The sequence below is a fragment of the Cydia fagiglandana genome, chromosome 19 (genome assembly GCF_963556715.1).
Source record: "Cydia fagiglandana chromosome 19, ilCydFagi1.1, whole genome shotgun sequence".
NCBI lineage: Eukaryota > Metazoa > Arthropoda > Insecta > Lepidoptera > Tortricidae > Cydia > Cydia fagiglandana.
In genome coordinates this window covers 5,081,275-5,106,507 of record NC_085950.1, presented here as the reverse complement: position 1 = coordinate 5,106,507, position 25,233 = coordinate 5,081,275, and the positions used below count along the sequence as shown (strand labels likewise).

At 39.2% G+C, this 25,233-nt stretch overlaps 1 protein-coding gene across 1 annotated transcript in view; it reads left to right on the top strand.

Annotated features, from left to right (window-relative positions):
• The window catches only part of LOC134673903 (uncharacterized), a 231,127-nt gene that overhangs the window by 51,775 nt on the left and 154,119 nt on the right, over window positions 1-25,233 (top strand). Inside the window, exons 2-3 of the mRNA XM_063531956.1 lie at window positions 4,727-4,821; window positions 23,444-23,507. The gene's annotated coding sequence lies outside the window, so the exon portion shown is untranslated. The remainder of the gene's footprint in view (window positions 1-4,726; window positions 4,822-23,443; window positions 23,508-25,233) is intronic.

Below are 25,233 nucleotides of genomic sequence, written 5' to 3'. Positions count from 1 at the left end.
TCATCAAAGTGGTGGTTTTCGGAAGAAAATGCTCGAGTTGCTTAAGAAAACACCCAAATCATCATGCATGTGCCTTTAAAAATTGAGGAGTTCCCTCAATTCCTCATGGATCCCATCATCAGAACAGAACCAAATTAAAATGGGACCAACTCGGAGGTAGCTCCTTTCAAACAAAAAAAGAATTATTCAAATCGGACTACGGATGTCGGAGTAATCGGTGAACGTACATAGAAAAAAAAAATAGCCACAACCGAATGCAGAACCTCCTCCTTCTATGAAATGGAAGTCGGTTAACAATTAACTTTTAACTGTAATTAAGGAACCTTTGTATATCATTTTTTTGTTTACATTCACTGAACAAAAAAAAAATATAATTAATTTTTCAAATAATCACCCCTATTAATATGTACCTGTCAAGATGTTTAACACTGTCTGTCATGTCACGTCAAAGGTTGTTAGGGTTCCGTACCCAAAGGGTAAAACGGGACCCTATTACTAAGACTTCGCTGTCCGTCCGTCCGTCCGTCCGCCCGTCCGTCCGTCCGCCCGTCCGTCCGTCCGTCCGTCCGTCCGTCCGTCCGTCCGTCTGTCACCAGGCTGTATCTCACGAACCGTGATAGCTAAACAGTTGAAATTTTCACAGATGATGTATTTCTGTTGCCGCTATAACAACAAATACTAAAAACAAAATAAAATAAAGATTTAAATGGGGCTCCCATACAACAAACGTGATTTTTGACCAAAGTTAAGCAACGTCGGGAGTGGTCGGTATTTGGATGGGTGACCGTTTTTGTTTTTGCTTTTTTTTGTTTTTTTTTTTTGCATTATGGTACGGAACCCTTCGTGCGCGAGTCTGACTCGCACTTGCCCGTTTTTTATTTTTCTTAAATGTCATTATGATTCAGCGGAAATGATAGTTTAAAGAGGTTCTAGAATGTCTAAAGAGGTCTCATTTAATTATCTTATTAACAGGGTGTTTTAACGTAGCAAATTTGTTTCCTAGTTTTCTCCAAAAAAACATAACAAAACCAATGTTGGTTCATACTTAAATGTACTCCGAGAACCGAGTACTATCAGCTGTAAAAATATCCGTGACTATTGTTAGCACCTTATATAATAGTATTTTATGCAACAGTTTTATAAGAGGGGTCAAAAAATGTGAGTGGCGTGGGTAACAATGTGAGCCGAAGGCGAACATTGTTAATAAATACGCCATGAGCATTTTTTGACTACTTATACAACGTTGCATACAATGCTTTTTCTATGAGTAGGCAATATTAAATAAAATACAAAAAAATATAAACAAAATTTTATTTATGAAAATGTCAATGTAAATTTTGGATAGTAGGTATTACTATACATATGTATGTAGCTCTTGTCTGCGACAAGCACCTATAATACCAAATATTACTGCAACCTGTAATAAGAAAAAGGAGAATTAAATAATATTCAGTTTCAATGCAAAAATATAAAATGTACATAAATATAGCTCGTTGTACTGTGTACCCTAAAAATGTGTATCAAAAATTTTTATAACATTATACCAACCTTGCTTAAAAGATAGATCTGATCCGGTGCTTCCAATTAGTCTTTGAAAATACACCAAAGACGTTTTCAGAGAATGACGAAGTTTTGTGCTCCAATCTCCACGCCATGCACTTCTCATAAGATTTGTCGTATAGGTGCTGAGATATAGTACTTAGGCAACAAATTTTCGGTCGCTGCTTGTGCTGCAGCGGATATTTCTTCAGGTGTAGAAACAATGTAGTCCTCCTTGTCCATTTTCAACACTTTTTATGAACGCAAAACAAATAGTAACGCAAAGTACTCAAAGAACAAGAAATTACCGGGAAAGGCGGGAAACGAGAAACAAACTAGTAATGTCTATGGTTATGTTTTTTTTTAAAGCCGTTACACACTACCGCACCGCACCAGGGTCGTGGTGCTGTAGGGTATAAAAGTATTTTTTATTATGTTGGTAGCAATGAACTCAGTACAAACTTGTTTCTTTTTTAATAAAAACCGTATGCATTCAATCGTTTGTTACGTTGGTAGCAATGTACCGGTATGTGCCACCTGCTACCCTGCACTAGCTTACCGTATCGTAATGTCTCTAAAACGATACAAGTGCTTTTTTGGGCAATAGACTATAGACTTTTAAGGAGTATTAATAATGTATGCCCTTATATGTTCGTTCGTGACTATGTAAATGACAGATAAAAGTACCCGAGTAGAAAAATTAAATTAAACAATCACTACACCTTATAAAACAAATTCCCCCGCCACGCGTAATTGCAATGTGTATATACAATTTTACTGAATTTAAGGCTTAAAATGCTGGTTTATCCTAAAAGTCCACTCAATCTGTTTGCTACAATCACCGCGATAATATTTTACACACCGAACGCCGTAAAAATATCTGACACGATCTTATTTGTAGAGCAATAGGAGTGTGTCACATATTTATGCGGCGTTCGTAGAGTAATACCTACCTAAGCAGAAAAAAGTAATTCAAAACCAAAAAAAGTAAGACAATGTTGGCACTGCATAATTTGTTTTCCTACTCGTCGACTATAATTCTTGAATTAAGATTTCTTATACCAAACTTCAATTGGGTATTTTTAATGTATGGGCTCCCAACTCAACTATAATATTCATTACGATACAGTTTAGTCAACTATAATGAAATTGACCAATCACAGCTCTCCGCGATCAACAGGACGAAACAAAACCAAAGCTCAAATTAATTATTTATTTTAGGTTATACAGTAGAAACAATTGGTTCATAAGTCAGAAACGCGCATGTGACACCCTTAAAATAGCAACATCCATAGACTACGAAAACCACTTAGTGTTGCTTGTTAGTCTCTATAGGCTACGGTGGCCAAAATCGAGAAAATAGTCTAAAAAATTAACTTAGCGCGGAGCAAGTACCAGGGCCTCATGAGTTACGAGAAGGTGTCGTTACCAACACGCTGGGCGCGGCGGCGGGGGCGCGTACCAGTATGAAGGTATCGCGGCTGCCTGCGTATCTTAGCTGTGTATACTTTTGGTTTGGTTTGTTTGTATGATTCTACTAGTGTAAAATATTATTTTTGTTGGCTCGTAGAAAAAGTATTGTATACAATAGTGATATAATCAAGCTTTTCAATCTCGTACCTGAGTTAGGCAACTCAGCAAGCTTCGTTGCCTAAACACGGTACTCGACTGAAAAGCTCTCTATTATATCACGATTGTATAAAATACTATTGTAAAATAGTAAATTCCTTTTTATAAATAAACACGCTGAGATAAGTTATTTATTGGTAATTTTACTCCTACGATTTATAAAAGTACTAAGTTTTATTTACTTATTTTTACATAAATACAAGACGCGCTAGTAAAATGGCCAACATTATCTTACTTTTTTGGTCTTGAATTACGATTTTCAGTATATATTAATACAGGGACTGTACAAAGTAGGTATGTACAATCAAAACACGCTCATTGTTTTCGTCATATATGTTCCGATATGACATGTGTCTAACGACGTGCTGTCAAGGGGGAGGCTGTCAGTTGATATGCTCATTCGTGTTATTTAAAATGTATTCGTGGTAGAAGTAAGTAATCAATGTTTTGATATTCGACGTTCGAACCTTCGCTCGGGTTACACAAAACCATAACAAATTATACACTTTAACCTTGCCCAAGAATCACTCTATTCATAACTGAAAACCGCATGAAATTCATCATCATCTCAGCCATAAGGTGTCCACTGCTGAACATAGGCCTCCCCCTTGGACCTCCATTCGTACCGGTTGGAAGCGACCCGCATCCAGCGTCTTCCGGCGGCCTTAACAAGGTCGTCCGTCCATCTCATCATGAAATTCACTTGTTCATATTTTGTTAAGGTTTTGTGTAAGTAACCCGAGCGAAGCCGGGGCAAGTCGTTTCGTTAACATAAAGTAATTAACTTAATTAACATGTAAAACGATAATGTACATGTCATTACGATAATGATCGTTATAAATAAATTAATAGCTTACAAATTATGTAATTGGAGAGTTCATTAAACAAATTTTTGGTGTATTTACAAATAAATAAAAGGCATATTTGCCTTATCAGCCAAATATAGTCCTAAATTTAAGTGTCATAAGGGACTATTTTTCTTGTAAGTTTCCAATTTCAACATTGTTTATTGTTTTTAACTTTTTAAATGATAAACTAGAGGATTCTGACCGTCTAGCACGAGTTGCGTTCTCGCGCGCGAGTCCATCCTTGATGTCACGCACGATGTATGAAATCGCCCGCGCGAAGGCACCTCACGCTAGCAGGTCTGGTATAGGAAATAGGAAATCATAGCTCATATAAGTTTTGATGGTTAATAGGGGGCGTAAAACCAGGCAACTAGAAGGAGGCAAAAGATATTATGGTGCGCCGCGCGAAACTTGTGCCATGTTTTTCATAGCATTTGTCCTTGAATGAAACTTGTAAAAACTTTGTATATAAACCACAATTCTGCGTTAGCCCCCTCAAGAGTACTGCCGTTATTAGGTCCAAGTATTTCGTTTCTTTTTTGGAATTTCATAAATTTTTCGACCATAACTATTCTAAAAGCAGACTTATAAAAGATTGTATAACATGTGATTCTATAAATTTGCGAAAAGGAAGGATAAAATTACTACCCACATCGTATATAGGATTCAAACTTTATAACATGCACTTAAGGTCGAATTTCTATTGGCAGATGAGGGCGCCGTGACCACGGACGGGCTGCTCAGCGCCCTGGCCCGCCTGCGTCGCACCCCTCACCCCCACCCGTCCCCTAACCCCGCACGTACCGTAAGTATTAAAAAAATCTTTAATTTTAATTTCAATATTAGCTATACTGTCCTCGTGTTGTAGTTGGACCTTGTCTTCGCCTCGGCCGGCTACTGCGCTCGGGCAATATGGCTTATGTAAGTACTGTTTCTGCAGAAAAGTAGGTACTTACTTTCATTTATTGCGAATTCGTTGACATTACTTTTATGTCGTTTGTGTTACCGTGTACAAGATGTAGTGAATTATTCTTATCCTTCGTATTTTCTCGGAAACGTTCGCGTTTGTCATGCTACTTCAGTCAACCTCAGTACTTTTTGTACCGGGACTGACTGAAATAGCAAGACACGTTCGTACGTTTCCGTGCAAGTTCAAAGGAAAATAATTAAGCACTAGGTACATCTGTAGCTACAAAATGCCTCTGTTTGCGAGTGCTCAAGTAAATAGCAATTTCCCATTTTCAATCAACATGTCAACTAAGTAATTAAAATTCTGATAAATAACCGCTGTTCAAGCCGCACACACGAAGGCAACGGAAGTATTTTATAAGCCTGGAGCAGGGACGTTGCGGATGCAGATTCTTTGACATTCGCGGATGCGGATGCGGAAATTTAAAGGCTCACATCAACGGATGCGGATGTCTAGATTAGGTAGGTACTTTAAAAACGTCAAATAATAACTTTTTTGTAATTATTATAAAAAAACGAATCGTTCAGTAAGTATTTGAGCAGGAATATAGGTGCGTTATATTTATATATTGTTGCTTTTGTGTTTTTCTACCACTCGAGACGACCTGGGGTTGACTTTTGTATGTCCAAGTTAAATAAAACGAGGTCTACATTCAGCAGCAGCAATATATAAACAGTACCATGGCCGACTTTTCTTGATCTAGACGATTGCGTTATAGATAATGACGATGAAATAATAGAAATTACCTAGCACTTACGCCGCCGCTAAGACGTTCCTGTACCGACAATTGTTCGTCATCCGCATCCGCATAAGCTCTGCATCGATTTTATGCGGATGCGGATGCAGATGCGGATGTTGCAAATAATGTGGAAGTTCCGCGGTTGCAGATGCGAATATTCGCAACATCCTTGGCCTGAAGCTATGCGGAAATTGAAACGCCTGTATAAAATGTCACGGCAATAATGCTCCTCTCATTTAATCTCTTGCTATTCAGAAAGCTCCAGGCGTTGTTTAATAGTGGCAATTTCTGTACCTCACAAAGGGGTATAAGGGTATGGTTTTATTTTAATGCTTTGTAGTGAAAAAACGTGCATTTAAAGCGCTTTTGAAGTTTAAATGACAATTCAATCTAATATTTAACACTTCAGCGAAGTTTTCATACATAATGTCACCTTAAATACCTAATATTTTGCGCAAAAAAGCAAACAAATATATGAATTCTCTTATAATTTCACGAATAATATCATGTCCACTCGACACAAACTTGTTTATAATAAATTAAAAATTAATATATCATCAGTATCATTACAGGCCTTTCCGTCTATTGCAGACGATTTATGCATTGCTGTTAAAGGGGCCCACTGATTAACAGTCCGCCGGACGGTATCGGCCTGTCAGTTAGAACAAAATTTTGACAGTTACAACAACTGACAGGCCGATGCCGTCCGGCGGACTGTTAATCAGTGGGCCCCTACAACGGGTTTGGTGACTGTGGAGGCCGATGCGTGAGAGGCACGTCCTCCCACATTTTTGGCAGAGAAAGCTCATGCCGCCTGAGGTTCCAGTCCCCATAAAAAAAGTAAAATTGATATAGTGTCCAAAAATTAGTCGGGCCCTGGAGGGAAACTACCTTAAATCCTTAACTTGGCTCATTTTACTTAAAGGAGATATTCCTTTATTTTTAAAATGAAACAAAACTGCATTCAAAGCTTTTTCTCTTTTCCATCAATTTTCAATTCAATCTCTTCAATTTCAATTTGACTCGTCTAAAAAAATCTTCAGTACAATATTAGATTTTATGGATATTTTTTACGACAGACTAGTGTAAGACCTAATGTTTCTTGGAGAAATGTTATCATTAACATTAACTGTATCGACTAGTAGAATAAAATTGCGAATGTTTATTTTCTGGAATTTATAAATAGTCGGTTCGAGTCCCGGGCGAGGCAAGCAAATTTTAGAAAATCTATGAATGCAGTTTTTTTCTTTTTAAAAATAAAGGAATGTCTCCTTTAAGTAAAACGAACCAACTTCCAGGGCTCGACTTATTTTTCCACACTGTATAGTATATAGTATTCATAGAAACGACCTTTTCAATGGAATAAAACGTGGTTGTTATATCTTTATCCTCTAGCCGCCCATACGTCAAACCTTGCCAAGCAAAATTAATTTTTATTTTGTCAACACAAAGTTCAAATTAGAATGGAACAGGAGACCTTTTTATAGGTCTCTGGGCGGGTAGAGGTTATTGACTCCCAACACTCTCAATCGCAAAATACGTGTTTTTCTACCACTCGAGACGACCTGGGGTTGACTTTTGTATGTCCAAGTTAAATAAAACTGGGTCTACATTCAGCACTAACAAGTATAATTCCAATGTAATCCAACAACGTTAGGAATCCGTGACCTGTGCTTACAGTATCCTTTCTAATGATTGTTATTAGTCTACAAAATGTCAAATCGTATTTGTTTACTTACTAGTTACTTAGTCTGTATTCATCCCAGAGCTTATGTATTATAATTTTCGGATTTTCTTGGCATGGATGGAGTATAGACTAGTAGTCGCATAATAATAGGACAATGTATCGATATCATTAGAGTTTATTTCTTTTTAAAAGTGTAGAAAGTTTTTATGGCTGATTTTAGCGATATTAAGGTAGTTGAAAATCGGCGATATTTTGTAATATTGTACATAAATATCTTCTTCGACGTTTCTCGTAAAAAATCGTGTGGGTATAATTATAGGTCTACTAGTGTCCCGCCCCGGCTTCACACCGGTTACACAAAACCTTAATAAATTATACATAAATCTTCCTCAAGAATCACTTTATTGATAGGTGAAAACCGCATGAAAATCTGTTCAGTAGTTTTTGAGTTTATCGCGAACATACATAGAGACAGATGCGGCGGGGGACTTTATTTTATAAGGCGTAGTGATAAGGTATTTACTTGTATCCAGAATTAGTGACGTAAGTATGTGAATCGCCTAACACAGCGGTTCTCAAACTTTTTTGGTGATGGAACCCTTTCGGCAAGCGATATATTTGACGGAACCCCAAATTAAAATTTTTCGTTTATCACTGTGGACCAGATACCTATAGAAGAGCTGGTTTTTTCGTTATTATCGCAAGTATATTTTCGCAGAACCCCAACAGAGGCTTTGTGGAACCCTAGGGTTCCGCGGAACACACTTTGAGAATGGCTGGCCTAACATATCTTCAGAGCGAGACACACAGATGCCAATCCAATCAAATTTTATACACAATTTTGCACGTTCCGTAACAGGGTCCCGTATTAACAAAACAGACCCAATAGTAAGGTCTTATATTCTCCAGAAAGGCTTAGTTGACAAGACGATTCAATTCCACCAGGCTTTGAAGGGATTTTGGTAAATACCCAATGTAAATACTGGGATTTTAATGATTGAGGTACGTTTCTCTTTACATTGTTATAAATGAGTTGTATTGAGCTGGAAACATTGTAAATTATTAATAATTGAGAGACGATTTTATATAAATTGTTTGGGAACAAAAAAAAAGTGCGAGTCGGACTCGCGTACCGAGGGTTCTGGACTATTTTAGTATTTTGTTGTTATAGCGGCAACATATGTAAATACAGCATCGGTGATAATTTCAACTGTCTATCACGGTTCATGAGATACGGCTTGGTGACAAACAGACCTTTTTAACCTTTGGGTGAGGACCCTAAAAGGATTTGTGCTATGTTTGTGCAAAACATGTTTTTTCGAGATTTGTATGGGATTTTGAACTAGGGATGAAAAATCCGGAGAAAATCAAATGTTTTTTTCGAGGTTTTTACAAATTTTTATTTGCGGTTTTTTCAAGTTTTATTCAGAAAAAATAAATACGTCAATACACAATGCCACTGATGAGTCATGACAATCTCAAAGTCAATACAATGCTAGAAACTAACACATTTAGACGTGCAACCTTAACCCACTACCTGACACCTGTTAAAATTCCTAATTATGTAGGTATATTGTATAATACAGAAGTATAAAAACTTGTTTTTTCGGCTTTATTCCTTTTTTTTGGAAATATCGTAACTGAAATTTGCATTGTTTTTTTTCGAAAGTTACATTAAAAATACGAGCCGTTTTGAAATTTTCCCGTATTTTTCCGGATATTTCCAACGCTATTTTCAACAACGCGCCAGGCGGGACGTTATGGAAACTCAAAAAGCCTAATTGGTAATTTTCCTTGTGTCCGGTATCGGAAAACTCTTTAAAAACCGCGATTACTATTAGGCCCAAAGTTTTAAAAGCTTTCCATTTAAAGGCAATACAAACTTTCGTTATGATTACAGGGTGCTTAGCCAAGATGCTAACCGCTCGCTAGGCAGCGAACGATAAGCTAATGTCTTTCTGTCGCAGTAATATGTAAGAGTGATAGAGAAGAGAGATTACCGTTTCATTCGCCAGTTTCTCAAAAACTTGTAACTTGTAATACAAGTGGAAGTCCCTTTCTAACAATGTCAAAAAGTGACATCCGCTTGTATTATTATTAACAAGTTTTTGGCGCAAAAATATGTGACTCGCTCTTATGGCTCTACAAATAACATAGTGGGCCCCATTCGGATTTTGTAATAGACATCTATTAGACATCTTTTAGTCATCACCAAGATACGATAACGATATGTTTAAGATTTAACCTGTCAAATTTGATATTTGCGCGATTCTGGGCATACTCTTGAACGATTTCCACAGGATATGCCTTAGAGACCCAATTCACATCTAATAGATATCTTACTCTATCTAACGTAAAAGTGACATTGGTTGCCCGAATTGCGCTGCAAGAGAGAACTAGTTGATATCTAAACTATAACGTATCTAGAATGGATTTAGTACGTGTCGTCTCTTGTGAATGTCTTGAAGTTCGAATACGGCAGTGTGTCAGATATTTTAACGGCCGTCGTTTAGTTCGTTGTGTAACATTATTATTGCAGGTGACTACATTAACCAGCTCGATTAAGCCCAAAGGAGCTTAGAGCTTGATATTGGCACCAAAACTTGGCACAACATTGCACCTTGGCAAATGACTCGGGCTGTGTGCCAAATGCAACTTTAAGCTCGGCTGTATTTGTTTTTTAACCGACTTTTGCGAAAATTACATTAAACCTTTATTAAAAAAAAAACATGAGTGAAACCGATATGAAAACGGAGTTTTTAAAAAGTCGTAGTGCTTTCTGATACACAATACGGCTGCCATAAATTTAATTAGCGATATTGAAGCCTTTCTCGAGTGACTGTATCTATCGATTTGAATCCTGTGCTATAACCGCAAAAATCGAAGTTCTCAAATTGCGGGCCGCTTTCTCTGTCACTCTATTCCGCCTTCATTGAAGTAAAGAGAATAAAGATGCCCGAAATATGCAAAGTTCTGTTTTCGCGGTGAGGCCCCTGAGTTTTTGTCTTTCGCTTTGCATTGTTTAATGCCTCCTCTACACGATGTGCCAGCGCCGGCCACTCCAAGGGACGCAGCCATGCGGTAGAATGACATAGTAATATCACTTGCTCCCTCTAACGCATAAACGCGTCCCTTGGAGTGGCCGGCGTTGGCCCATCGTGTAGAGAAGCCATAAGCATTTTAAGTCAAAAATGTGACAGTTAGTCAGTTGTACGTAGGAAGTGGCTACCTCAATAATTTTCTACAATTTCTTGTCGGACTATAAATATTAGAGATGCAACGGATAGTTGTTTGGCCGGATACCGGATACCGGATATTCGGACTCATTTCTAGGTTCGAAAATCAATGGAATTATTAAATAATTGTTTTAAAATAATGAACAAGTACGATTATGACCGTGTCTGTTTCTTAAATCCAATTTGTTTACTCTGAAGTCAAGCAATGTTACTATCCGGTATCCGTATAGTTGGTCACTATCCGGTATCTGGCCGGATAGTAAAATAATGGCCGGATAGGCCGGATATCGGATAGTAACCGGATATGCGGTGCATCTCTAATAAATATATTCTCTTTATCGATCACAATTGTAACCTGCGATTAGTTGCTATCCGAACATTAACTCAAATGCCACGGCAAATGTTTTGACAGGTTGACAGGTCATTTCTGTTTGGCCGGCGTCCGCGGTACCGCGTATTTGACGTTTTGACAGCTCTCCTGTCAATTCCGCGCTATTTACCTCAAGAAAATACCTATTATAGTCCTGTCACCAATAGATAGCTTAATTTATATACGGCGCGATTCGGGAAATGAATTAGAGATTCACTAGATATGAAATAGTAAAGATATGTGACGTTCCATGGCAAAAGGTACCTTATGGCGGCTGGCGCTTACGCTATTATTAACGCCGCTCTAATTTTCAGCCGTGGCAATGGTACCGTTTGTCGTGGAGTGTCACATACCTTATTTCATATCTAGTGAATCTCTAATTCATTTCCCGAATCGCGCCGATAGTTTTGGGGAACTACTATTAAAATAACTTTACTGCCGTATTCGAACTTCAAGATATTCACAAGAGACGATACGTACTAGATTCATTCAAGATACGTTATAGTTTAGATATCAACTAGTTCTCTTTTGCAGCGCAATTCGGGCAACCAATGTCACTTTTACGTTAAATAGAGTAATATGTACCTATTAGATGTGAATTGGATCTCTAAGTCATATCCTGTGGAAATCGTTTAAGAGTATCTCCATAATCGCGCAAATGTCAAATTTGACAGGTTAAATCTTAAACATATCGTTATCGTATCTTGGTGATGTCTAAAAGATATCTAATATATATCTATTTCAAAATCTTAGTGTTTTGCTTTTCCGCCCAACTTTTATAATCATTTCACTTGACAACCAACTTTTCGGTAAGCTTTTGTGCAACTGTAAAAATACCGGACAAGCGCGAGTCGGACTCGCTCACCGAGGGTTCCGTACTTTTTTAGTATTTGTCGTTATAGCGTTAAAAATTTCACCTGTCTAGCACGGTTCATGAGACACAGCCACATGGTGACAGATAGACGGACGGTCATACGGACAATGGAGTCTTTGTAATAGGGTCCCGTTTTTACGGAACCCTAACAATGGAAAATTCTACTTTTTATCCCCGACTAGAAACCTTGAATGCATAAGTGATTTTAGCGATACGCTATCTAGTCGGTCAGTAGGCCAACAGCACAAGGCCATGGGGTTGTACCACCCCTATATCTAGACTGGGGTTTGGGAGGGTTAACGGCTTAGCTCAGTTGCTATCACAGACCTAGGGTTGCCAACGTTTTTTGTACACAAATATAGTATGTTTGTCAAAATATTGCGGAAAATATAGTATTAACTGGGAAAATTTAAAAAAAAAAATTAGGACAGTCATTTTTGAGGCGAATTGCGGCGTTTAAAAATCCAACTCGCTTACGATGCGATATCGGTGACACATATACATTTTTTGGTACATATTTAATATTTATATACATTTACATTTTTAGTTTTAATGCTGTGTCGATAGATGGCAGTAAAACTGTGACTACAAGATTTACTATAACATTAACCCTCTATACTATTTATTCTCTTTGCTACTATTACCATTTAACCTAACTATCTTAACCCTGATCCCATCTCGATTAAGGGCTCATTAAACGAAGGGGCCCGTCGGTACCTATGTTAGCTTGGACATTGTTGGCGTCACTTGCGGTTAGTTACGTTCATTGCCAAAGGCTTATTAGATTAAACTAGCTACCCGCCCCGGCTTCGCACCGGTTAACAAGTTATACACCTAGGCCAGCGCAAACCGGCGGAACGCAGCGCAGATCACTTTAAAATTATCAATGTATTTTCTTTCCCATTTCAATTACCTTCTGGTATAAATTTAAATGCTTTGAGACCGATCTCGGAGCACCACGGAGGATTGTTACGCCGCGGCATCGAGGAGCACGCCAGAGGATACCGCGGCGGTAGGCGGCGGCATGCCGCGGCATCCCGCGGCATGCGCCGAGGCCTCCCGAGTGAGCCGGAGTAGCGCCGGGACGACGGGGGAGAACTCGTGCATACTAGTCACTAATCCCTTGTGATAGAGTACACGCGGCGGCATGCCGCGGCATCCCCCGGCCTGCGCCGAAGTGCTCCGTGGTGCGCCGACCACGAGCGCCGGGCTGTGCGGGCGCTCGCGGTATGTCGGGGGATTTTACCACGCCGGTGTGCGCTGCGCGGCGTAAATGCTCCTTGGTGATCTGCGCTACGCTCCGCCTGTTTGCGCTGGCCTTTAAACTTCCAGGTAGAAAATGGACCAGCCAAAATGTATGAAACAGGCAAATTATTTTTCGCGAGTTCGGTGTTGGTCCCATAGTAAAAGTTGCTCAGTATAATCCCAAAACCTCCCTGGCAACGAGAATGTACTTATTTTTTGGGGGATATATGTTTATTTATCGTAGCGTGGAGAACTTACAGATCAGCAGGCGTATTATGGATGGCTTTATCCACACGATAAAATAACTGTCACTTTTTAACACCGTGAGATATAAAGTGACGAACACCGTTTTATCACGCTGTCACGTAGACTGTTATATCCGTACAGTATCGTATCGGTGTGACATTTTATTATCTGTTCGAATTGCTGTTACCCATAGGGTGCGAGGGTTCGAGAAAACGTATAGTATAATAAGGTATTTAGTTTAAATTAGCCCCCACCGTCCCATGTCAAAACTTATCCTATCTGTAAAGTTGATCGACTGTTACATGCAGGCCTAACTTTCCTCATTAAGAGGAAAGGGGGCTTCTCCATACAAACGTAGTCCCCATTTCCCTCTCTGGATATTGACATTATGGGAAATATTTTTGAGTTTTTTGATTATTATAAGAATTACGAGCTAAAAACAACATTAAACTTTACACTGAAGTGTTTCACGTCACTCCGAAAAATTCATTATTACGAGCCGGGGTTTGAACCCGCGACCTTCGGATTTGAAAGTCGTACGCTTGTACCGCTAGCAGGCGTGGCTCACTCCGCGATTTCGTCGCTTTGTTACACGTAGCTAAAAGTACATCCGCTCCACACCAATTTTGGTGGCTAGCCATAGGGCCCATAAGCCGCGCGTGGCGCTGTCGCCACCTCGCGGCCATATGAGTCTTCTGTACCTAGGTACCTAGTATTACTATTATTTATTATGTGCCGCTAGGCCACCAGCGCTTTTCTTACTTACCTACTTAAAATAATTAATTAATCATATTAGGTACTCAGTAATTAAATAGCAAGGATCCATTTCCACTTCCCATTAATGTCATTATAATGTACTTTTCTCTGTAAAATTCCTTTTATCAGCCTCCAGAGATCTGTGCCAATCGAATAAGATCAATTGCACCCAAGATATTACGGGCGGTGGCATCGCCTTTTAAATCAGGTTCATTAAGTTATTGGAAAATAATCAGGACAAGTGTCACAGTTCCTGATCCTTGGTTTATTTTTACAGGAAGGAAAGTATAGGTGTGAATACGTTCAGCAGTTTTCGGGTTTATCGGGAACATGCAAACAGATAAGCGCGAGGGACTTTGTTTTATAAGGTGTAGTGACCCCTTGAAGAAAAGGGAGTAACCCCTTTATGCGGCTAAAGGCCCAATCAGATTCATCCAAGTATATATACTTCTGACTGAAGGCTTATGGCGCCCCCTGGCCATCCCTAAGGTAGAACAGTATGGTTCGACCTTCTTACTGGATCATCTCAGGTGATACCGAGCTAGCGAGAGAGATGGCGCTGCCAATCAATACTAATATTAAAAAATTAAATTATATTCAGAAAATATTGTTTAGTTTATAATTTATATAGTAGTGTTTTTACTTGAAATAAAAACAAAATCGAAATATTTTCTGAAGATACTTAGTGTAATTTGTTCTGATACTTCTAATAAAACCCGGATTTTGATAAAGCTATTCCAAGCTACTGAGCCATGAAACTAGATAAGACACCTGAATAATTCAGACTGTAGCGTTTGTGGATCCGGTTCCAAATTCAGCTTGTTGGTAGTTCGGACATTCTAGTACACTTCAGTAAACTAGATACACACTGGTATGCTACGCCCACAGTAGGTAGACATCTACATAGGTCAATAGATAAATTTTGCAATAGCCAAATATGAAACAAAGAGGTCTATTACAGGTCTACCTTATTAGGAGGTATATGCTTTTTAGGGTTCCGTAGCCAAATGGCAAAAAACGGAACCCTTATGGATTCGTCATGTCTGTCTGTCTGTCTGTCTGTCTCTTAGGTCTTCAAAAATGATATTGAGGTTTCTAATATAATTTTTTTCTAAACTGAATAGTTTGCGCGAGACACACTTCCAAAGTGGTAAAATGTGTGTCCCCTCTGTAACTTCAAAAAAAAAGAGAATTCTAAAACTAATAAAAATATATGATGTGCATTACCATGCAAACTTCCGACGAAAATTGGTTTGAACGAGATCTAGTAAGTAGTTTTTTTAATACGTCATTTTTTATCGCAATTTTATTATGTTACTTGCTGCTACGGAACCCTTCATGGGCGAGTCCGACTCGCACTTCGCCGCTTTATTCATTCATTTATTTATTCCTTTATAAAACATAGTTTTACATGTCAATCACAGTATATCATACTTACAACTATTTGCTCAGAGACTATTTGTATCTAAATTACTCGTTTTAAAACTATAGATATTTCCATAGACAATGTTTGACGGAGGAACATGTTATACCTATCTTCTTTTGGATATCACGGGCCTATAATCCCGGTTTTTTGATAGGCTTGCGTGGGGACACAGATCCAACACGTAGAGGCCCCTTGGAGAGCTTTAATGTCATGTAGAACGCCTGCTGGAACCCGTTCACAGGTGCAACAATAGACACCCATGACACCGGTCTCAGCAGGCATTGGGACTACTTATTGTAGCAAAAGTGAATAGTATACCGGTCTATGGATTGAAGTTTGGGTGGACAATGAGACTGGGCTATTGTAAAGAGTTCGGATACCTATCTTTATTATTACGTTACGTATTGTTACGTTACGTCCGAATTGTCCTGATAAATATATATTAACTCACATTATAGACGGGTCTAACGCGAATTATATTCAATTACCTTGATTTACCGACGTTTCGACGTTGATTTACGGGTGTCGTTTAGATGCACAAATCTCTGTTTTGACATTTTGCTGGGACATCAGTCAGCCGCGACCACGACCAGTGAAACCTGTGTCGAAACGTCGGTAAATCAAGGTAATTGAATATAATTCGCGTTAGACCCGTCTATAATGTGAGTTAATATCTGATAAATATATGTTGATTCGGCAGACATTATCTAAATTGGAACATTCCATTTTGTTAATTGAATCAACTATTATCGAAAACGGTATGTTATATATTTACCTACATGGTGTGATTTAGTTAAATTTGCTTGTGGACTTGTCCCATAAGGGAGTTGGGACGACGTTCAGCTTTCAATTGAAATAGAACTTATTAAACTAAATATATTATAGCATTTACTTTATTGTAATTATTATACAACGACGTATTTTGATTCAATTACATCTAGTCTCCTGTTTGGATGGTTTATTTGTAATAGTTTGTAGGAAAGATAATATAAATTTTTATACGTACCATTATATAAGTAAGGAAATCTTGTCTGTGTATGGATGCGTCCAAAGTTAAAACGGCCGTTTTTGCTTTGAGTTCATAGAATGACGAATTCAGCAACATAAAAACTAGTTTGTTGTAAAGTGTCATTCTATGGAATGGAACTAACTATGTAAACAAACCGTTACCGCCATATTGAATTGTCTCTGTATGATGAATTTTGCTAGTGAGTTTTGTTTACATAGTTAGCAAGTTCCATAGAATGACACTTTATTCAAATAGGTAGTTATTTGTTTTACAAGGGGGCAAAGTTGTTGTTTAAACGCTCGTGCTAATATTGATACCCGAGCAAGCGAAAGATTCCAAAATTGAACCACGAGCGTAGCGAGTGGTTCGAAAAATGGAATCTTGAGCGTTGCGAGGGTTAAACAAAATTTGCGTCCGAGTGAAACACAAAATTTTTCACCACACCAAGCTGAAGCAAATATTAAATGTATTAAAATCAAACAAAATCAAACCAAATCAAATCCAAATGAATGTTATTAAATATTTATCATCCAAAATCATCATTTAAGTAATTTCTACCAGCAAACATAAGAAACCAACTCAAAATTTGCATTTGATTACTTTGTGTCACATGTGAATAAAATGCAAATTTGCTATCAGTTTTTGAAGTGCAAAGTAAGCCTTTCCGAGCTGGTGTGGTGAAAAGGTATGTACCTACTTAAATACAAAATACTTTTACAGTAGGTACGTAGCGGCCCCCATTTTTTAAATATCTTTCGTTATATTTAAATAATCGCGATTATTTACTGTGCAGTGTGCATGTTGATTGGCTCTTAAATATGGCGGTCCAATTGCTATTTTCCTTATATTATAACTGATGGTCCCACAGGGAAAAATTGGGAAAATTGAAAAAAACGGAGATTTAATTTACAATCTGTTTGTCCCGTTCCTGATTATCTAAAGACTTCTTTGTTTTAAATAAAGGTAATATCTGTTTTATTATTCATTTACTTACTGAATAAAATTTCTTCAAGAGGCTACTGGCTTAAAAATTACCCTCCCCGGCTCCGCATGGGTAAACCTTAACAAATTGGGGCATTATCTATGAAAAGGGACCTTATTGTCGATGGCGTTTACGCCGCACAGCATCGAGCGGCATTGTTTTATATCGGAGCATCGTTAATAATGGCGTAAGCGCCATCGACAATAAGGTCCCTTTTCATAGATAACGTCGCAATTATATACCTAAACCTTCCTAAAAATTACTCTATTGATAAGTAAAAGTCGCATGAAAATCCGTACAGTAGATTTTAAGTTTATCGCGAACATACATACACACGGACAGACAGACGCAGCAGGGAAATTTGTTTTGTAAGGTGTAGTTGATACCTATGCGAGTAGGTATAGCTCGTCATAATCAAAAATCAAAATCAAATATCATTTATTATCAGGCAACTACTACTACACTACTACTAGGCAGGCATTTATAATGTTCGACTCACTCGAATAATCCATGGGAGCAGCTAGGATATAGGGCAGGTTTAATAGTTAATTGGGGCACCGTTAAATATTTAATGTGTAATTAAGGGATTCGGAAATAGAGGGAACTTTTACAAAAAAGATTTTTGGGTCAAACAGAAAACTGTGTTACGTCTTTCCTACGCGTCGATGGCGCTTACGCCATTATTAATGATGCTCCGATATAAAATGCTGCGCGACGCTGTTCGGCGTAAGCGCCATCGACAATAAGGTCCCTTTTCATAGATAATGCCCCAATTTCCCATACAAACCGTCCCATTTCCTTTACCTTTTTACACTGTGGGCTTATCATTGGCACAACTATCCTGCGTCCATTGGCCCGGTAAACCGCGTTAGCCGCCCGACCGGCCACGGGTTCAAATCCCGGTAAAAAACTACTTGAAGGCGTCTTTTAATAGAATATTGTGGGGTAAACTTTAATCTGAGGACTTCTTTGACCGGTGTACAGTCAGCTGCAGAAGTTGCTGAACGGGCCAGGAGTTCAAAATGATATAGACTCGACTTTATTGTCGAGAAAATAACTGCCCGATTCGATTTTTAAGATACGTCAATAAATAGATCTAAAAACGATATTATAAACGATTAGATGTGTCAAAAGACAAGAGTGACGTTTTTGTTTGAAGAAACGTCATTTTTGGCACTGACGTATGTAATCCACATCGTTTCTAGATATCATAAAGTTCGAATGGGGCCGTTAGAGCGTGCCAAGGTAATTTTGAGCACCTCGCCCGCTTAGCAACTTCTGCTGCTGATTCTACAGGTCTGTAGATAAAAAACGTATCGAAAAAACTCATTATGGGTTGTCAAAAAGTTTTTTTTTGGAAGCCCTTGTAAAGCTACTTATGTACATTTCCTAATTTTTTTGTGCGATCGGATCAATTGTTAAGGGGCCCACTGATTAACAGTCCGCCGGACGGTATCGGCCTGTCAGTTAGAACAAAATTTTGACAGTTACAACAACTGACAGGCCGATGCCGTCCGGCGGACTGTTAATCAGTGGGCCCCTTTAGAGAGGGGATACGTTTATATGGATTTTAGATGATTTGTCGTGTAAGCGAATATGAAATACCTAGTGTGGTATAAAAAAAAAACATTCATCTTATGAAAACCCAATCTGTCAATCTCTGATCTGGCAATCTGTTTGACCCAATGGTTGACTGGTAGAGAATGCCTTAAGGCATTATGTCCGCCAATTTTATTTTTTTTATCGTACAATAAAGTTTAAATAAATAAATAAAACCTGCCAAAGAAACTTAAGGACCCCTCAATACCTCATTTAATCGTAAGGTATACGGTGAACTCACTCAGGCCCTCTTAAGAGGGTCCCGGATTAGGGGGACGGGGTCAAGAGAGGGGTAAGAGCGGATTTTGTATAGGCAACTATAGGGGTATGCAGGGTAAGTACTATTAGCTTATGGACTATACCCTGTATCTTTAGGTACTTAAATAAAAGTAAACATTTTGTATTACATTTTCGGGTAGTTATAACATTTATTGACTAACCAACCAAATACAAAACCACCTGTATCTGTCACTGAACGACCTGGCCCCTATTTCACCAACGTGACAGGTGCGACAATTCGACAAGTCTCATTGTTGCTGACATCACAGGCATCCATGGGCTACGGTTATCACTTACCATCGGGCGGGCCGTATTCTTGTTTGTCATCATCATAGTATTATTTTAAAAAACTTTATTATATCGGCAAAAAACAGGTATTTCTCTTGCGATGTTTATGATGATAATGATGACAATTGTCACAAGATTTCAAAGAACTTTCGGTAATTTTTGACAGCAAATGAGTTCTGTGTCGGAATTTCGTGACAATTGTCGTATTTCTTGTGATAATTATTGTCATTATAGCTTCGCAAAATAAGAACTTATTAACTGGCGATATAGTGCAGTTTTTTTTTAATTAACATGTTGGTGGCAAACAACCACACCGCCCGTCTGATGGTAAGCGGTTACCGTAGCCTATGGAGGCCTGTGACGTCAGTAACAGTGATGTCGAAAATTGTCGGACCTGTCACGTTGGTGAAATAGGGGCCTGCTCGAATATGCAAGTGTGATAGAGAGAGAGAGAGGGGCAGATAATGAAATTTCGATTTTCGTAATAGTCCTCTGACCTTGGCATCAAGTTTGAAAATTTGAAATCGTAATCACGAACCTTTTCATTCGGAATCCTTGTTAAATAAAATTGGGACGTCAAAACGTCAGGCACAATGTCCAAATCAAGGTAAATTCATTATTTTACGGCAAAACACGCTTGTTTGTGTGAACCGACGTAATTGCTTTAACTCTAGGTACTTGTGAATATAATTGTATACTTGTATTTATATCTAAGAGCATTTAATAAACCGGAGTCGCCTTTAAGAGCTTACCCCTCTGAAACCTTTACTTGCACAATTGTGCAAACTTTTGTATGGACTGACGTTTATCTGACATGGCTATTTGTACGTTACGTACAAATCATGGATTTGACGTGCCCCTCCCCCGCAAAAATCGGCAGACTGTCTTGTACAGAAAATGACAGCTAAGGCGTCTCCAGTTACTAATTGCTCTAAGCGCCACTAGCACCATCCCACTAACCCCGGGTTAACCGGTTAAATCGCCAACTCAGTGTCAAATTGTACTGGTAACCATGGTAACTCTAGGTTTAATCGTTTAACCCCGGGCTATTGGGATGGTGGACACCATTCACTAACCTGGGGTTAACAGGTTAAACCTGGAGTGTCACCATGGTTACCAGTACAATTTGACACTAGCTTAACGGTTTAACCGGTTAACCCCGGGTTAGTGGGATGGTGCTAGTGGCCCTAAGAGAAGTAAGAATAATTACTTCAAAATGTTGAGGTATTCCGAAAATCATTTATAATTCGAAGGATTCAGAACCACCCGAAGGATTCAGAACCACCCGAAGGATTCAGAACCACCCGAAGGATTCAGAACCACCCGAATACACTGAATGGTGAACGTCTGATCCCAACCTTTTCTTCGCAGTAACATGTTATCCAAAATCCAAGACGTTTGGTGTTTGTGCAAGGAAATTACGCAAGATTGGGTTCAAATGCGATGTATAAGCATTTCCTCTTGAACAGTAGCCTGATAAGAACAGTATGACAACATTGACAACGCCTGATATATCTATGAAAAGGGACCTTAATATTATTGTCGATGGTGCTTACGCCGACAGCGTCGCGCGGCATTGTAGGTATTAAATCGGAGCATGGTTAATAATGGCGTAAGCGCCATCGGATTAAGGTCGCTTTTCATAGATAACGTCACATATAGTCTGGTTCCAGTGTGAATTTACCTTTGATTTAAACGTGTAAAAGTTCAATATTAAAACTACGATTTTGCGCTAACTTCCTCATATGGTCTAAGATCCCACATATATGCCATATTTCTTTAGGCAACCCGATTTATTTATGTTCTGGAACATATTTTCTTTCATATTTTCACAGTTTCATGCGTCAGACAGATTGGTGAAGGTCGACTATATGTGGGATCTCCTACTATTAACTTAGTTTACTGTCTATGTTCTATGTACTGCGTTCTATCCCGACGGGTAAACACACCCATACCATGATTACGCCTGCTTGAGATTCAACTTATTCAGGTTTTAATGTTATTTGTGACGTTCTTCTTGGATCTTATTGTCGATGGCGCTTACGCCATTATTAGCGATGCTCCGATATAAATGCAAAGCCGCGCGACGCTGTGCGGCGTAAGCGCCATCGACAATAAGGTCCCTTTTCATAGATAATGCCCCATTTAGACTCGGCATCGAAGTTTGGGGCTCTTAAAACGGACTGTTGAGCTGATTGGGTACGAAATACGAAGTAAACTTCAGTTGAAGCAGGTTAAAGCCGCTATAGACGGGCGTACCGGACCGCCACCTTGAGGCACTGGTCCCACCGCGATAGTTACTCGTCCAGCGGTGAGCTATAAATATCGCCGTGTCTCTTTTATTTACACGGGAGTGCTTATCTTTTGTTCGTGTTTATAGCCGATAGCTCATAGCTTACTAGCTCGCGGTGGGACCAGTGCCTGATCCCGGTCAAATATATTGAAACGATATGGATTGGATATGTCAGTGTCAAACGTGTCAAAATTGATGTTTCTTCAAACAAAAACGTCACTTTTGACACTTGTTTGACACTGACATATCCGATCCATATCGTTTCAATATATTTGACGTATCTCATTGTTCGAATACGGCTGGCGGCGTTTTAATGTCATTTATACTGGTGAGGTAAATGGGAGTTTAATCTGTAAGCTTACTGATTGGATACGGTTTTGAGAAGCGCCGCGGTAAATTGGTTCGTCAGTAAAGTTGGCACGTGGCGGTAATTGAAATACATGCTGCCGTATTCGAACTTCAAGATATTCACAAGAGACGACTCGTCTAGTACGTCCATTCTAGATACGTTATAGTTTAGATATCAACTAGTTCTCTTTTGCAGCGAAAAGAATTAGATAGAGTAAGATATCTATTAGATGTGAATTGGATCTCTAAGTCATATCCTATGGAAAACGTTCAAGAGTAATATCTCCAGAATCGCGCAAATGTCAAATTTGACAGGTTAGATCTTAAACATATCGTTATCGTTTCTTGGGGATGACTAAACGATATCTAATAGATATCTATTTCAAAATCCGAATCGGGCCCATGCTCATTATACTGTGTCAAGAGAATCTGAGCGCACGGATACGATAATAGTAAGTAAATTACGATGCATGTGCGAAAAGTAGGAAATTCGAAACGAGTGGCGATAAATTAAAGCAAGACCGAAGGGAGTGTTTTAAATCGACACGAGTCAAATCAAATTATGTCATATTAAACACTTGCACAGTCTGTGCTATCAGAATCGCTGCGGAGTTATCTTGGATTTGGTATATTAACCATAACCTCTATTATTATCGAAACGGCTGAACATCATCATCATCATCATCGTCATCATGAGGATCGGTTGAAAAATGCGACCTGTGTGACTGGGGGTAGTTTGGCACTGACTTAAACGCTATTGAGAACTTAACTTACTTTCTATACATCTCGCTCGCACTCGCATATTAGTGCGAGCGAGATGTATAGAAAGTAAATTACGTAGACGTTAGCGTATATGTCAGTATTGACACTGACAGTGACTCATGGTAGTTACGGGTAGTCGGGTACAGTAGGCAACAAATATTGTAAGCTAAAATGCAGGCTTCCGCTGCGGTTCGTAAATTTTCACTATGCCAGCTCGTAAAGGCTATCTTTATTCCTCGAAAACTATAGACAAATTTGTATTTTATCCACAATGTAAGGTTGTTTTAGATGTTAAACAAGAGTGTTTGTTTGTTCCAGGCGGATGGGCGTCACCAATCTCCCAAAATCCAGCCGCCTCGACCCTCCCCTGAACGCGCCGCAGGTAACCACCATTTATGGCTCCTCTACACGTTGGGCAAACGCTCCGCCAACGCTTGGCCCATGAGTTGGCCGTGCCTTGGTAGGAACGCTACTACACGTGGCTACGTATTCGTCATTTTTAATTTTAAAAAACACAAAAAGCATGAACGTCCACCCTCGACCGCGTCCGAGCACGCACTGCCGATTGGGCCACGTGTAGATGCGTACCGCAATCGCTTGGCCAATCCCTTTGATGTGCGGCCGAAAAACCGACACCGCGGCCAACTCATCGCCAACCCGCTCGCCAAAATCCAACCGACACCAATACCCTCTCTACACGTTGTCCCAACATATTGGTCCAATAAGTTGGGCCAACGTGTAGAGGAGCTATTACAGTCGCCATCAGATATATCGGAGCAGCCAAGGTGTTCACCAATATCTGAACACGCCTCTATTGTCAAGGCATTAGAGTGCGCGTTCAAATATTGTGAACACCTTGGCCGCTCCGATATATCTGATGGCGACTGTACAAGCTTTTTATTAACTTGCAATGTACCTATGTATGTTTGTAAGGTTCAAATCTTGCAAGTTAAAGGACTATGCGTCAAAATTGCCCCAAAACCAAAAGAGTTAGGTCATTAGATAGGTATTTCTCTGTACTTAATTTCGTTCTATGGGCACCACGCGGAATTCCATTGCAGAACTGTTATTTTAGTATTTTAGATACTGGTATTTTAGTCAAAATGTCGTCACCCTTATTACCTAGGCAATAGAGTCCACCGCCGGGCGATCGCGGCAAATCATTCAGTGTGCTCGAACATCTGCTCTGCAGCAATTAATTTACTTACTTGGACCCTATTGCCTAGGTAATAAGGGTGACGACATTTTGGCTAAAATACCAATATCTCAGTTCTGCAATGGAATTCCGCTTGGTGCCCATAGAACGAAATGAAGTACAGAGAAATACCTATCTAATGACCTAACAAGCAGTGGTGGCCGAGTGGATATGACGCCTGACTTTCAATCCGGAGGTCGCGGGTTCAAATCCTGGCTCGTACCAATGAGTTTTTCGGAACTTATGTACGAAATATCATTTGATATTTACCACTAGCTTTTCGGTGAAGGAAAACATCGTGAGGAAACCTGCATACATCTGCGAAGAAATTCAAAGGTGTCTGTGAAGTCCCCAATCCGCATTGGGCTAGCGTGGGGACTATAGCCCAAGCCCTCTCGTGCATGAGAGGAGGCCTGTGCTCAGGAGGACGTATATAGGCTGAAATGATGATGATGATGATGAATGACCTAACTCTCAACTCTGTTGGTTTTGGGGCAAGACTCCATACAAAGTTGCCCATGGTCCTTTGACCCACTTCCCGACTTCCAATGCAGCTGAAAATTTGCTTACATGATGTAAGTCGGGTAACAATGCAATATTATGGTACCGTCGAGCTGATCTGATGATGGAGACAGGAGGTGGCCATAGGAACTCTGTGATAAAACAACGTAACCTAATTGTGTTTGGGGGTTTTATTATAATTGTCTCGATGAGTATTAGTTGCTTGTAAAAAAAAGTACAGTCAGCGATAAAATCTTATACCAAAAATGAAATTTTTTCAAGAGCTTATTATTAGAGTTAAAAACCAGGAACTATGCAAGGTGAGATGACTGAGATGGGTTAAGACTTTGTTTATTTTTACGATGAAATGCGTCAACTTTGTGATATCTATTATTATTCTGGCTCTAGTATG